This window comes from Vespa crabro, chromosome 7 (genome assembly GCF_910589235.1).
Source record: "Vespa crabro chromosome 7, iyVesCrab1.2, whole genome shotgun sequence".
NCBI lineage: Eukaryota > Metazoa > Arthropoda > Insecta > Hymenoptera > Vespidae > Vespa > Vespa crabro.
Window position 1 is genome coordinate 364,795 of NC_060961.1, and position 14,782 is coordinate 379,576.

General features: G+C 40.0%; 1 long non-coding RNA gene across 1 annotated transcript; it reads right to left on the minus strand.

Annotated features, from left to right (window-relative positions):
- Positions 1–3,388: 3,388 nt before the first annotated feature.
- On the minus strand, positions 3,389–11,234 carry LOC124425499. The gene is made up of 2 exons (XR_006942521.1): positions 9,739–11,234; positions 3,389–8,169 (listed from the first exon to the last, which is right to left on the minus strand). It is a non-coding gene; the product is annotated as an uncharacterized LOC124425499 (long non-coding RNA).
- Between the last annotated feature and the right edge of the window lie 3,548 nt (positions 11,235–14,782).

Consider the following 14,782-nt stretch of genomic DNA (forward strand, 5'->3'; position numbering starts at 1 on the left):
CTTCTATACCATTTTTTTATTTATTCATTCATTTATTATAAAAAATAGTACATTTCCGAAGAAGTATGCGTTTCGCGATTATTGCTAATACATAATGCTTCTCGGAAATATCGAATATGACGATTGGAAAATATTGGAGGAAATTCGTATTTTTCAATACGCACGGGCAGCTTCCGATGAAAATATTGCAAAAAGTAATGCGTTGGTGAGACGATATCTCTATCCTTCTCTTCATCTCTTTCCCTACATTCGAAAGAGGATATTCGAGCTCTCGTTGCAACATCAAAGCTATCGTTCGAAGGAGACGAATCGAGCGCGCGAATCGAACTGCTTTCCATCGTATAAACTCAACATTTTCATGCAAGCTGCATCCAACTAAATCCAGCCGTGCCCGTTCGACGAATAAACTCGCACACGGGCTTAACTTATCCCTGATATGTGGAGAACTCATCGAACTCGACTCACTATTCACATAGGAACAAAACGAAGCTTTGTTCGATCGGTCGACGTAGCAGCGCTATCCACGAATTATATGTTAAAACCTACAATCGATACTGAAATCTTTCACTCGTTCCAATTCACAAAATCCGAACTTACTCTCGGTTAAGAAAAGCGATGGACGTTCGATTGATGGATCAAATGGAAAAAGCTCGATTCAATTTCATCCACCGAATTCGTCCTTTTCGATTAGTTCTCACCTCTAGGACTATACTTTTTCCTTTCTCCCATATCGTAAATCTTTTTAGGACGGTCGATCCGCGCTAAAGACTTTTACTGTGAAAAATCACTAACGTGATCACTCGTTGGTTCTCATGAACTATCGAAAGGATATAAAATTTGAAGGAAACGTAGGGGTTTATCTTTATACAAAAGAAGAGAGAGGAAAAGAAGAGAAGAGAAGAGAAGAAGAAAGAGATTCTTTTGATATCAATCTCAATAAACATAAATTGATCATAATTAAGCTTGATATTCTATCCACTATAATGACTAAAACTCGACTTGTGGATTAAATTTTCATCAAAATGATATTTCATGCAAAATACGACATTTATCAAAGGAATACATCATGTTGAAATTAAAATTCATCTATATTCCATATCCACGAAACCTATCAAATTAAATATTAAATATTGTAACGACTCGACTCACGATCGCGTTCGATTTATCGAAACAATGATCACCTTGCTTTTTCAGGTAAAGCGTGAATTCCTATGCAAATCGTTATCGTAAATATTGCAAGGGGATATCAAGAGGGCAAAGGCAGGTGCAGGAGAGATTTCGAAGGCGAGGCGACGTATACATACAACGTCCATGAGATGAGAGAGAGAGAGAGAGAGAGAGAGAGAGAGAGAGAGTGAGTGAGATAGAAGTGCCGCGGGCGTCGTGGCAGCATCGAGGTTGAGGAAAAGTGGGTGGCACGTATGTGTATGTGTGTGTGTGTGTGTTACCTCGGTGGCGGCACCCTGTCTACCCGGACCGAGATCGCCGGAGGCTCGTTGCCTAGCGACCCCGTATTGATCTCTCCCCGTATCTCGGCTTTTCCCCTTTCTCGCACGTTTCTCTCTCTCTCTCTCTCTCTCTCTCTCTATCTATCTATCTCTCATACTCCAGCTTCTTCCCTCTTTCTCGTCCCCGTCTCGTTAATCTTCGTCCTTTCTCCTACGTCCCTTCTACAAAACGATATTCCATCATTCTTTCCTTTCGTCCCAACCCCTTCCACATGATTTTTTCTTGCCTCTCGTCCTTCTCGATGAATTTTTGCATAGACTTTCAGATGGCTAGCTTGCCTATGAATGTCTTTGTACCTACATATATTAATGTTAGGATAGACGACTAGTTCTGTTGCAGGCCGATTGAAATAGGCGAATATAAAGTCCAAAGAAAAAAATTTGATTATCGATAATTATAGTAATTCGTACTTCTATCGACAGTATATGCGAAATGGGAGGAAAAATGGAAAAGTATAGATAAGGTATTGTGCGATTAAAATTGGAAATACCTTTGACCGTCTACTTTAAGATAATTTAATAATTAACATTGTCTACATGTTCAAGAAACAAAGACTTCGTAGATCGTCCTATTCATCAAGATTTTCTTGTTGGCAGTCTTGATCTGTGAAATCTTTATTCATTTTTAATACCCTATTAAAATCGGTCTGTATATCCATGAACATATGTATTCATACAATTAGTCAAGAAGCTTAAATCAAATTTCAGATCAAGAGATTTTGCGAAAGGCATTAGAAGATGCACTCTTATGTAAATGATGAGTTCCTTGTTCATTGTTCAATCATACCGTGTCTCGATCGAGTTTCTCCAATATAGAGTATCTGAGAAGAGGAGATAATTTGCAATCAGTACGAATCCTAAACGGGGCGTGTCAGGTCATGGAATATATCACACGAATGAAAGTTAGTTCCTGATCCGATGATGCAAAAGATGAGAGAGTAGAGAAAGGAAGGAATTGAATGAACAAGGGTAGCTTCGAAAACTCACACCTAGAGCTTTCGACCCTTCAGCCTTCTTCAAGCTTCCTCGTTCGTGCAGCTACCAACCTCCGTCCCTCCTCTTCTCCTCTGCTCTTCTTATTGGCAAAGTGACCTTCATCTGAATTTCTTTGTCGCACCTACATTTACCCCTTTGAACCATCGCCAGCAGACAAGATGAAGAAGGGGTAAAACGAATGGAAGGGATTAGAAACAACGAACGAGGCATGCTTTTACTTTTTCCGCCTTATATTTGACGAAATTGTCTGTTTGCTTCTGACAGAAGGGTAGGGTTCTACTCTTTCTCTCTCTCTCTCTCTCCCTCTCTCTCTCTCTCTCTCTCTCTCTCTGTCTCTCTTGTTTAATACATACTTTCCGTATTTTTATTCAAGGATTCATTTCCTCCCGATTTCCGGATTGTTAGGAGTATGATGAATTTACGTAGATGATATTATGATTGGCCAAACGAAAGTTCATCGATTACTTCGATCAAATCGTTGATACAGATGGATTAGCAAACAGAGATTGCATCAATTTTTACGAGAACGAGACAGAAAATATACTCATTAATTTTTATTAAAAATATTTTTCTCAATTATATTATAATCTGCTATTTTGTTCATATCAAGGAAAAATGAAAAATAACTTAAGAACGTGATTGGTTTGACCTTTCTTACGCAAATTCAAGTCTTTGTTATTTTTTTACTCGAACTTTGTCTTTTTTTTACTCGTTTTTCGTAGAAGTAAAACAATTAATATTTTATGAAAAAAACTAGATTCAGGCTCAGACTATTTTATAATAATTAGTTAATATGAGATGGATATTAACAATTATTACTAGGTGAGTATTATATGCATGGATTAATTTTGGAGGGTACGATTGGTCGATCGAGTATACGTCAATTATTAATATTGATCGTTTATTAAAATAAGTTGATTATCTTTACAATATCACATTAATTTCCAATCATACATATTAATTAATATCATTTTAAGCAAAGTATTGATATGTCGCAAAAATATTAATTATTACATACCGCTGTTAATCGAACAAAGCATAATATTTAAAGAAACAATATATCTATTTTCGTATCTTCAAGATTTTTAATAAAAAAGAACAATAATAAGAGGCACACGGAAAGTGTATCAGCGCAGTATAGAGAGAACGATTGTTGAAAAATAAGTAGGACATAAAGGAAAAGACAATGGTCGAGTATCGTCATGGAATAATGGATGAAATTACGCAAAATATGTCGGATAAAAAAGCAGGAAAAGAAATTAATTTAAGAATGAAAAAGATGAGATTGAGGAGGCTAGACGAGAATGACCATGATCGTGACTGTGGTAGGCATCGACGTCATGTAGAGTTGGGCTGCGACTGGCTGCGAGAATATATGTAACACACCAACCGGCGTTGGTAGCAGTGATGTTGCCAGTGATGGTAATTTCAACAGCAATAGTAACAGCAACAGTAACAGTAGCAGTAGTAACGATAATAGTAACAGTAGAAGTAGTAGTAGTAGTAGTAGCAGCAGTAGTATTAGTAATAGCAATAGTAGTAGTAGTGATGATAGTGGTGGTAGTAGCAGTAGTAGTAATATGCTTGGTCCAGGATGGATGCTGTGAGTAGGGGGAGGTTGCCAAGCAACGTCCGTCCAACCCTAAGCTCTCCCCACTTCTCTCATTTCGTGCTCGACGACTCGGTCGATACAACCGGCCGTTTTCGTCGTACACCCGGGAATTCCCCAATTTCCATTACGGGGGTTCGTACTTTAAGTCCGACCTCCATCCCCTTTTTCTCTCTTCCATCCTACACTCATGTCCGATGGGACACTTAAAACGATTGCGAGCTCGCCTCTTTTCTAGCTCTCTTTTCTTCTACTTCTTTTCTACTTTTTCTTCGTAATCTTCTGTTTCTTTTTCTTTCCCTTCGTTCTCGTCGTTCTCCAATACCATCAATGACTCTGCCACCAATGGAGTAGTTCTAGCAGTTACTATCAAAGTGCCACTCCGTGCCAGGAGATACGCATTATCCTTAAAAAAAAAAAAAATAATAGGAGAGGCTGTGTTACTCTCTCGAGAGAAGAGATACGGGGTGGGATCTCTTCCACCGTCAATTCACTTCTTTCTTTCATAAGAAAAACGGATAAGATTCTTCTAACTCTTATTTTTTCCTCGTCCGCGAAACGTACTTACGTTCGATCGTTGTCGAATAGATAATGCATTTTTATATTATAGAAATGCGCTAAAAGACGACGTAATATTTTTACCTACGATTATATTATAGAAAACGTAATTGCAAGTTTCGTTCGTTACATGATTCGTCATAATTTAGAATGGAATTTAATAAGGACAAACAAATATAATGATACAGATATATGACAATCTATTAAAAGAAAAAGAAATGAGTTAAGATATATGAAAAATGTCCACTCACCTTTCCAACTTTTCTTTCTTTCCGACATTTCTTTAATGTTTTCTGCATAATTTGTGAATCGGTAAGAAATAAAGAGAATGAAGATAAAGATATTTACGGATAGAACGAAGAAGGACGAACGGCGAATAGTGAGTACTGACCTCGCTTAACGGGAAGAAGGAAGAAAAGGATATGGCAATGAATCGGCGTGTTCTCGACGAGAACCTTCGAGCTTTCTTCCAAGTCACTAACATTGACAAGGCTTCTTCGAGGCGACACACCAATTGGACAGAGACAATGTTGATTTTGGTCCGCTCTTGGCATTCACCGCGTGCCTTATGAATTTTGAAAAGTTGGCACATGGAAGCCCGCAGTGAACGCAAGGAGCACAGACTCACGAATCTTCTCTCTTTTTTATTTTTTTTTTCACTCGGCTTTCGATCATGCTGACGTCGAAGATGCACTCTTGTCTTAAACTTGTCCGAAGGATCGCACAGAGACATGTTCCTAAAAAGTACACTCGAAAAAGAAAAACGTCAATATATCAATCGGATTAAGTTATTCGTTCGACATTATCCCGACGAGTATCGCAATGTTTTTCGATGCTTTCCGAATTCGATAGATTTCTTCGATCTTTGCAATTCCAGATAACAACACGAATCACGTTCGTATAATCTCATTCTAACGGCGGTATAATCTCATTCAACGAATTATTTTCAAAGTTACACCTTACTTACTTTCACACCGATTCCCAACGATAACAATTACGAACACGATTCGAGATAACCCACCAGTTTTATTTTATTTTATTTTATTTATTCTTCGCGGATAATTGAATTCGATCTCGAAGCACGTAATTTTCACGAAAATGACAGCGAACTAAAAACGCGCACTTCTCCACTCTCGACACTCCGAAGCGATCGTTTCGTTGACGTTATATCGAAGTTCCGCACGACACATTGATTCTTTCCGTGACAAGCGAGCGAATCGACAAATTTACGCGCGCGCGTGCAATCTTAGAGTAATTAATATAACAGAGATAGAGAAGTAGGTGAAACACAATGAAAAGTAGAAAAAAGAATTATAAAACAATGTAAAGAGAAAGAGAGAGAAGAGAGAGAGAGAGAGAGAGAGAGAGAGAGAGAGAGAGAGAGAGAGAGAGAGGAACGGGGGAGAGAGAGAGAGAGAGAGAGAGAAAGAGAAAGCTACGTTTTACGATGAGCGTCGCAATGTGAACTGAGCTTGATGAGCGGTCGATCTATACTATGCAACGATATCGTACACGCTCACCCTTGTGGACCCATGATCAGGGGTGTAGCGATGACATTGGAGGGGATGGGGGTCGTCGGTCCCACCATAACTTATTGCTTATTTCGCGGAGGGTGTTCGACCCCGTGCTATCCTGGCCCGGGGTTTAGGGGTGATTTGAGAAAGGGAAGGAGATGTGGAGAGAGAAAGAAGAGGGTGGGAGCAGCTGACGTTGGGGTTCTATTGTCTGTAGATATTCGCATAATCAAGAAGTCCACCCTCCTCTACAGTTTTCAGACGATCTAAAAAAGGAACATATGGGATACCATAACTAATATTGCCGATGACTCTGATCGATGATTTCGAGTTCGACATAGGTTATCTATGCTTTTCAATTGTATTAAATCAAAAACAAACACATAAGGGGGCGGTAGGATTTTTATAAAAAAAAATCTTTATGACCGTAATAGACAATAATATAAAAATGATTCGATCGGTGTCAAAAACAAATAAATCAAAATATCTTTTTCTTTGATACGAAAGGGATGAATCTTTTAAAGGGATCCGAGAAGAAAGATCGGTTCAAAACGTAGAATCTACTCGAAAACAACGTATTTCAACTGAAAAGTTAATTCGGAAAAAGAGGGGGTGAGAGAGAGGGAGAGGGAGAGAAACGGAATGAGAAGGACGGTGGTGGCAATGACGTTGGAAGGGATGAGTAGAGTGGATGGGCTCCACGACACAAAGGAACATTCCCTCGACGGGCCGGAACTTCGTCTGCCCAGAACTGTGGGTCACGGTTACTTCTAGGAGGCGTTACGTCCATCGATTTAAACTCTCGTCTGTTCTACCCTTCACCCCATACCACTCCAGTTCTAGTCTCAGCCCCAGCCCCAGTCCCTCTCCCGCTCACCCTTCCCCTCTCTGGGCGAACGTTCGACTCTCATACAAGCAGGAGATAGGAAGAATTTAATATTGAGTTATTTAAATACCTCTGAAATGGTATCGATATTGGTAATATCGACGTCCCTCGAATTTTTAAGAAATTTCATACTCGCATGGACTATGACTATAAAGAAAAAAATATGTTCAATTCCTCAGGGAGAGCTTTGGATTAATTAATTTTTATTACATTAATTTTTATAACAATAATAAAGAAATAAAAATATTTAATCGAATGTGATGAAATGAGGATAATTATAAGAATTAAATTTTGAATAATGAAACCTATTATTTTTCTTAGACTTATTCGAAACGATATCGATAATTCAAAAAAATTTTCGTTAACAGATCGCATTTTCGTTCACGAAACTTGATATGCTTTTCCATTGAACGAGAGAAACTTCCTTTTGGATGGAAATTTCCTGTTTGTATGACGGAATCATCGGTATTGCAATGATTAAAACGCGTTTTTAATTTATTTAGGAATTTAAACGTCTCTTATATAAGATTAGACAGTAAGTTGTAAAAGGGAGAAAGGGATCGATATCTAGAATTTATCTTCAAGAAAATGAAAAAGATGACGCGTAATTCGAATACCAAAGTCACGATATTAATTTCGTATCGAAGGGTAAGCTATAATATTATTAAATAAACCAAGAGGAAGAGAGAAAGAGAGAGACAGAGACAGAGAGAGAGAGAGAGGGGGGGGAGAGGGGGGGAGAGAGAAGTGGGCAAGAAATTACCTCACTCTTTTCACTTAAAGTCAAGTAGGTGTCGAAGACGTCGTAACCAATCCTTACAAGACAAACGAATTGAATGGATTTGCCCTTTCGCGTCCTGCTCCGAGATTCTCGTGACGTAATCGAGCACGTGTACTCCGTCATGTACCCTTCCCAGGTGGGGTCGAAAACGTCACGGATACCAACCCCCTCCCCTTCTCTCTTCTTCGGTCTTCTCTCCTCTCCTCTCCTCTCCTCACTTCAGGAAGACACGCCCTCTCCATCGATCCTGTTGAACCCTCCTTCATTCATGAGAACTCTGGTACCAGGGCGACGAACCGCATGGTTCTACCTGGTATCTGGAACAAACGGACGATTTTCCTTGAGAGCTAGGCTAAAGGCCGGTCTTCGTGTCCTCATCGAGCACCACGGCGCGCCAAGACGTTCGGTTAGTGCTTCGTTAATCGGATCTCTTAACGTAGGTCAGCATTTTTATTCTTACACTTCAATTATCTTTTTAAGCAATTATTAAATAATAGTACTTTAGATAAATGATATTTATTTCTTACCTAAGGTATTATTCAACGTGGAATTTTTATAGATCATTCGATATTGTTTGACTAATCATCCCAGTTCGATTCTATTTTTTCGGAGCTTTTTTCAACTAGTAACGATTGATTATTGTCGCGTATAGTTCGAACGTTCAACACACCGGTTATAAATAGGAGCTCGCTCGAGAAACCCTCGTCCGAGCTCGTCAGCTGATCACATATTGACAGTTCGATAAGTTGCCTCGAATGCACCGTTCAATCGTCGAAACTGCTATTCGTACAATTAGTCGCGCCTAGGTGGACGAAGAGTGAAACGTTATTAAAGCTTACTGGAATTAAAAGAGTTGTTAGAAAAATGATATTAAAATGAATTAAAGCCAGAGCTAAGGAAGAACGTCATATAAGGAAGAATCGTAAATGCCTTTGCTCGACTCTCCGAAGTAGAAGAACAATAATGATCGAAGATTCGATTCAGTTTACTCTTGGAAGTCAATAGCTTCGTGACAGAAAATTACGAAAATGGTAATTAGGAAGGTAACGGCGACGTGACGACTATGCGGCTTATTCATACTTCGTAGCCATGGCGATCCTGCACTACTGATAAAACAACAGTACACACTGTAATGTGCTTACGCGGAATAGGGGGAAAACACGTTGCTTACCGGGTGTCACGAAAATCGGGACACATTGTGCGACAGACGGCATTAAAGTGAAGCGCCAAACGGAAATCTTTCCTTCGAATCATTGAGCTTTACTACTTAACTTAAACGAACTTAAACGAACGAATCGAGTGTTCGATGGCAATTCTAACTGCGTTTCAATTAGAAGGATAACGCGTTAATTAGGTGAAATATAATTACGAATAAATACAATGTTTTTCTATAAATCGAGAAAAGTTCCGATAGCTTGATGACATATGGTCGTTTCACGTACATGAATCGTTTTGCTAGAACCTCGTATCTGGCCATATGGTGCGTTATCTTAGATTCGAACCAAAATTAACAATACGTAAAAATATTTGTACGATAGTAACACGTTAGACGGAGTAGGATTAAGACGGCGCAGGATCGATAAAAGGATAAGTGTTCGAATAATACTATTCCGATTCAAATTTTTGCCGAAATTTTAATAAAAAAATAAAGAAAAAAACACAACTTCTTCGCACGATCATATTCCCCAATCGAATTTGACGTACGAGACACGTAAAGATAATGATATTGATAAAAGTAACACTATTTTTGTGTGGTACCATCGCGTTCACGTCTCACGATCGACCGTCGCTTACGTTCTTCCTTAACAATGGATCCTATTTCGGGAGAAATGAAAATCTCTATGGATTCTGCAACGCGAACTGAACGACCTTGATGAACGATTTACCTTAAGAAAGATCTCCTCTGATGAATTCTTCGATGATCTTCATTATTTGTACGCAGTCGATGATTTCTTTTTTCTCGATCACCTTTCGAATAAAACGTAAATCAGGACTTGGAGGAATGAAGGAAGGAAGGAGAGAAAAAGAGAGAGAGAGAGAGAGAGAGAGAGAGGGGATAAAATAAAAAGAAAGAGGGATAAAATATAAATCTTCTCGCGAAACGTCTTCTTCATTTTTTCTCTTGTTAATGTTAATTTTCAATGGATATTATCCGATCGACTGGCCGATCTCTTCTTCTTAGACTTGTCAAATTCTTGAAATTTGTATGTTCCTTTGGTCCGACGATTGCAGCAACGATGAGAGAGATAAAAAGAGAGAGAGAGAGAGAGAGAGAGAGAGAGAGAGAGAGATAGAGAGAGAAATAAATAAATAGAAGGAGAGATAGATAGATAGATAAATAGGCGAAAAAGAGAAAGAAAGAGAAAGCGTAGGAATCGAAAGAACCGAGACGTTTGTGCGAGCGGCGAGCACGAGAAGCAACGGAAGCAGAAGAAGGTCCAGACTCAACGACGATGACGACGAGGTGCCGATGAAGAAGAGAAGAGGAAGAAGAAGATGAAGAAGGGGGCGCAGCAGGATGCGCCGTTTTGCGTAGCGAGCGGTGTTGTTGGTTTGATGGTCGCGGGACCACTGCGCCCTCTCCGTCTTTGCCCACCTAGCCCTGCCCCTCGATATCAACCCCCGAGACCCCGCAACGGCCGAAGGATCGACTTGTCTCCCTTCTCCTCTGCGCTGCTTTCTCTCTCTGACACAGGCGCAACACGCGTCCACACACACGCGCACACCACCAGATTCTCTTTCTCTCTTTCTCGCTCGCACTTTACCCCCACCAAAGCGATCGCGTAGCAGCTTACCCTCTTACTCTTCCCTCGCGAGAGAATGCTGGCCTCGAACTCCACTACGGTTCTCTCCTATGTTCATCCGAAAACGTTTCTGGTGGGGGATTGCTGTTGCTACCACCCCTCTCGCGCATTTTCCGCGACAGTTCGGGAATGGCGATGCTGTGCGACTGTTTGCGAGAGAAGCGCAAGCGTCACCCAGAAAATCAAGCCCCTCGTGTGTTCTTTCTCCCTCTTTTACCCTCTTTCTCCCTCTCACCCTCTCTCTCTTTCTCTCTCTCTCTCTCTCTCTCTCTTTCACACACACTAATAGTCCTCGTATCCCGAGCCACTTCAGGATTTCTCCCCTTCTATTTCCTCCTCCTTCTTCTCATCCTTCTTCTTCTTCGTCTTCTTCCTCTTCTCTCTTTGTTTCAGCTTCGCCTCCCTCTGTTTATCGTACGTTCGTCTTCGTCAGGTGAATACGAACCTACAAATTTACCTATCTTCGTTCAAGGGCGTGCAATCTCTCTCTCTCTCTCCCTCTCTCTCTCTCTCTCTCTCTTTCCCTCTCTGTCCAACAAGCAACCTTTGCGTTGGACATCTCTCTCTTTCTCTTTCAAATGATTCCTCCCTTCCTTCCTATCAATTCTATTCGTTTGATTTTCCCCCTCTCTTTTTTTCTATCTTTATCTATATTATCGATATTATTTATAAAAAAAGAAGGATCGATAAAAAAGGAAATTACTAAAAATGTCATAAAGTTCATCAGTAAAAAAAAGTACGAAGAAAATAATTTTGTTACTTTGTATTTTAATTCTTTTAAGTTCTTTTTTGTTCTAATTGGACTTTAGTACACAATAAATATTCTTTCGTCTTCTATCAACTCGATATTCCTTTTTCTTATATTCTTCGATAGATATCCTCATTTCAACCCCCGGGTTACCCAGAAACGAAATTCCTTTCGCCATTCTACTCGTGTCCTCCGTTCGTCTTCGAATTCTGGCCGCGTACTTGACGCTCTTCGGATACAAGATCTTCGACGATGAGTATTTCGATGGAGAAACAGAGATGATAAATTTATTTCTGTTCGATACACCTCGTTCGAATGCCATCGTGATCCTGCTCAACTAACGAAAATAGCAATGATAAAAGATAATACTCGATTCTTTCTTTTTGTTCTCTGAGGACAATCGATTCAATTCCATACGATTACGAGGAGAATTCTTTATGTTTCAATTTTCTTTTTTTTTTTCTCTTCTTTTTTTTCTTTTTTCTTTACGAGAACATACAACAATACGAAATATTCTGAATATAATAATCTTTTCGTTCGAAGCACGGACTTCTATTTATGAACGCTATACTGGCTCGAATCGCGAGTATACAACGGATCGTAGAGTTTCGGTATACGAGCCCATTATCCACATTTGATACGCGTACGTTATATGTCGTACGTGGTTTACCGGTAACAATGTAGGTACACTTTGTAGTGTGTTCTTGTGGGTATTCATAGGGTATAGGAACATAAATTTCCATGCGAAATCAAATTTTGGCATAGTTGTATCGAGTATGCGGTCAAAATTTGTCCCTTTGATTTTGCATTAGAAAATTAAATACTTTCACTTCCATCGATAAGCATTTAAAATGAATTTTCTCAAAGGATTTCTTAAACAATTGGAAAATTCTTTGAAAAATACGTTGTTAACTTGACGTTCACTTACGGTTCGCCGAGCGTAAAGCTTGATTATAACTTTACGGAAGTAGGAAGCAGGAAGTAGGTAGTGTAAAAAATGACGATGGAGCAAAAACACCGTACTTGAGATCCCATGGGACAACTTCTGGCTTGTTGAGTCTCCTCAGTGTTATAAATATGTATTAGAGGATTGAAGAACGTCTCGCACGGAGCAACTCCGCTCCATCTCTCGTATAAGAGGCAATTCGTACGAAGATTACATTTGTGGGTACAATGTTAAATGTGACGTATAAAATATAAACTTATAAAAGAATAATGAAGAAATATATTTTACTATTTTTCTTAGCTCGAATAATGAGCTATCTTTTGTGGTAATTTTTATGATAGAAAAAATGATAGACAAAACTTGGGTAGCATAAAATTGCGATGTGGAGATCAGTAAACACTAATTACGTAAGCGAAGTGAGCGTCTAATAGCCACCTGCTGTTAGATGACCGGAATCCCTGTGGCTCCAGCAGAGAGACGAGGGAAAGAGAAGAGAGGGAGAGAGAGAGGGAGAGAGAGAGAGCCAACAGGATTTGTGTATCCAGGGGATAAACACTTTGACGGTAGGACAACAAACGTATCCTTCGGATGTGACTGGTACCAGCTAGAGTTATCCGCGTGCCATCAAACAGGAAATTAATTGCGGTAGCTCTCGAGTATTCTCTTACGTAGCTTCCGCTACTAATCGTAAAGTTTCGAAAATAAAACTTTCAATATTTTTTCTCATCCATCTAACGAGATCGAAAATGCCCAGTAAAAACAATATTTTTCACTGTAAGATTTCACGAAAAATGAATGCTGTTCGGTAATGAGCGGGCCACCGATTCGTGACCGCTGGCAGCGATCCAAGCGAGCTGCACCTAGCATCAAAAGGATTATTTTGTATGTTTAAATTAAATTGCCGGAAGCAAGGACTCGTTGTCGTGGTTGGCTTGGCAGAGGTGACGATTGCCATGTCGAAAAGGGAATTGGCTCCGAGGTTTTGGGCAATTCCGAACGATCACGAAATTCTCCTTTTGTCCCGCTATTGGATTTTTTCCCTACTAAACCAGCGATCGCTATTCGATACAAATCTTCTTCTTTTCGATCGAAAAAATTCCATTCTGATCGATATTACGAATTTTGATAATTACAATAACGAGAAATTTACAGGAAAGACGAATCTTTTTGAACATGTGAATGAAACGAAAAAACTGTTGATAAAGAGTACACATCGTGTGGGTCGATAGAATTCGGGCCATGGCCTCCTTGAAAGCCCTGGATCCCCACGACGGAAATGGACTAGACTTTCGTAGATGTGGCTGCGTGCTACGAAAATGATGTAGGGGAAGGAGGAAGAAACAAGGAGGAGTCTGTAGGGAAAGACGACGATAGCGAGTGTATCGGGGTAAAAGAGAACCGAAGGGATGCTAGCGAGTAGGAAAGGAGGTAGAGAGGGTAAGAGGGAGATAAGAACTACGAGTCATCCGATAGAAAAGAGATCAGAGGGAAAAACCAAGAGAGAAACAATAAAATAGGGGGGAAGAGAAGAATAGCAGGACGGTGAGTGTGACGGAGTTAAGAAGGAAAAAAGAGAGCATCAGAATTTGAGGTGGTAAAAGGATGGAAGATATCAAGAGGAAGAAAGATGAGAAGAGCGAGAGCGAGAGCGAGAGCGAGAGAGAGAGAGAGAGCGAGAGAGAATGGGGTTGAGGAGGAAGGAAGAGGAGAACGGTGGAATAGAGGGGTAGTGAAGAGCACGAGCTAGTAAATAGAGGGATGAGAAGAGAAAGAGAAGTACGATCCAACAAACGATGGAAAGAGAGAAAGAGAGCGGGATGCTGGGGTCGCTAGGCAACCCCCATGAGCCGGGAGAGGTACACCCTTATTGCCTTTCCAATTTTGGTGGTTCCCATGCACCTATCCCCACTCATTCCGCGAGCGATACCGACTGTCAAGGCTGCATTTGGAGCTCGACATTCGGACGAATCGATAAAATTCTAACCTGCGTGTCCATTGTACTTTCGAAACCATCGCTAAAATGATATTGTTGTTTCCGTTAACTATACGATTAAAAATCCTTGATAAAAAGTATGTTTGATTCGTTAACGATATTTTTTCCTTTGATCGTAGAAAATTTATTCGATAGTTAAAATATTTGATTTTCAAAAATCGTAACTTTATTTTCATTAAAAAAAGAATATAGATCGACGATGACCGAACCTTTGTTACTTACATCTCACTGAAAGCATTTCTTTCGGTCAAAGTACATTGGCACGAGGGAGCAGGGCCAAAAGTGAGAAAGAATGAATACGGAAAAAGAGAAAACGAGCGTGGATGAGATCGTCGAGTTTGTTCCGAGGGTGAAAATCCGTCGAGACTTCTGGCGTCACACAGTCTAGCATGCTCACTCGTGGGACGGCGACCTCGTGATTGCTCGCAAGAGAGGGGAA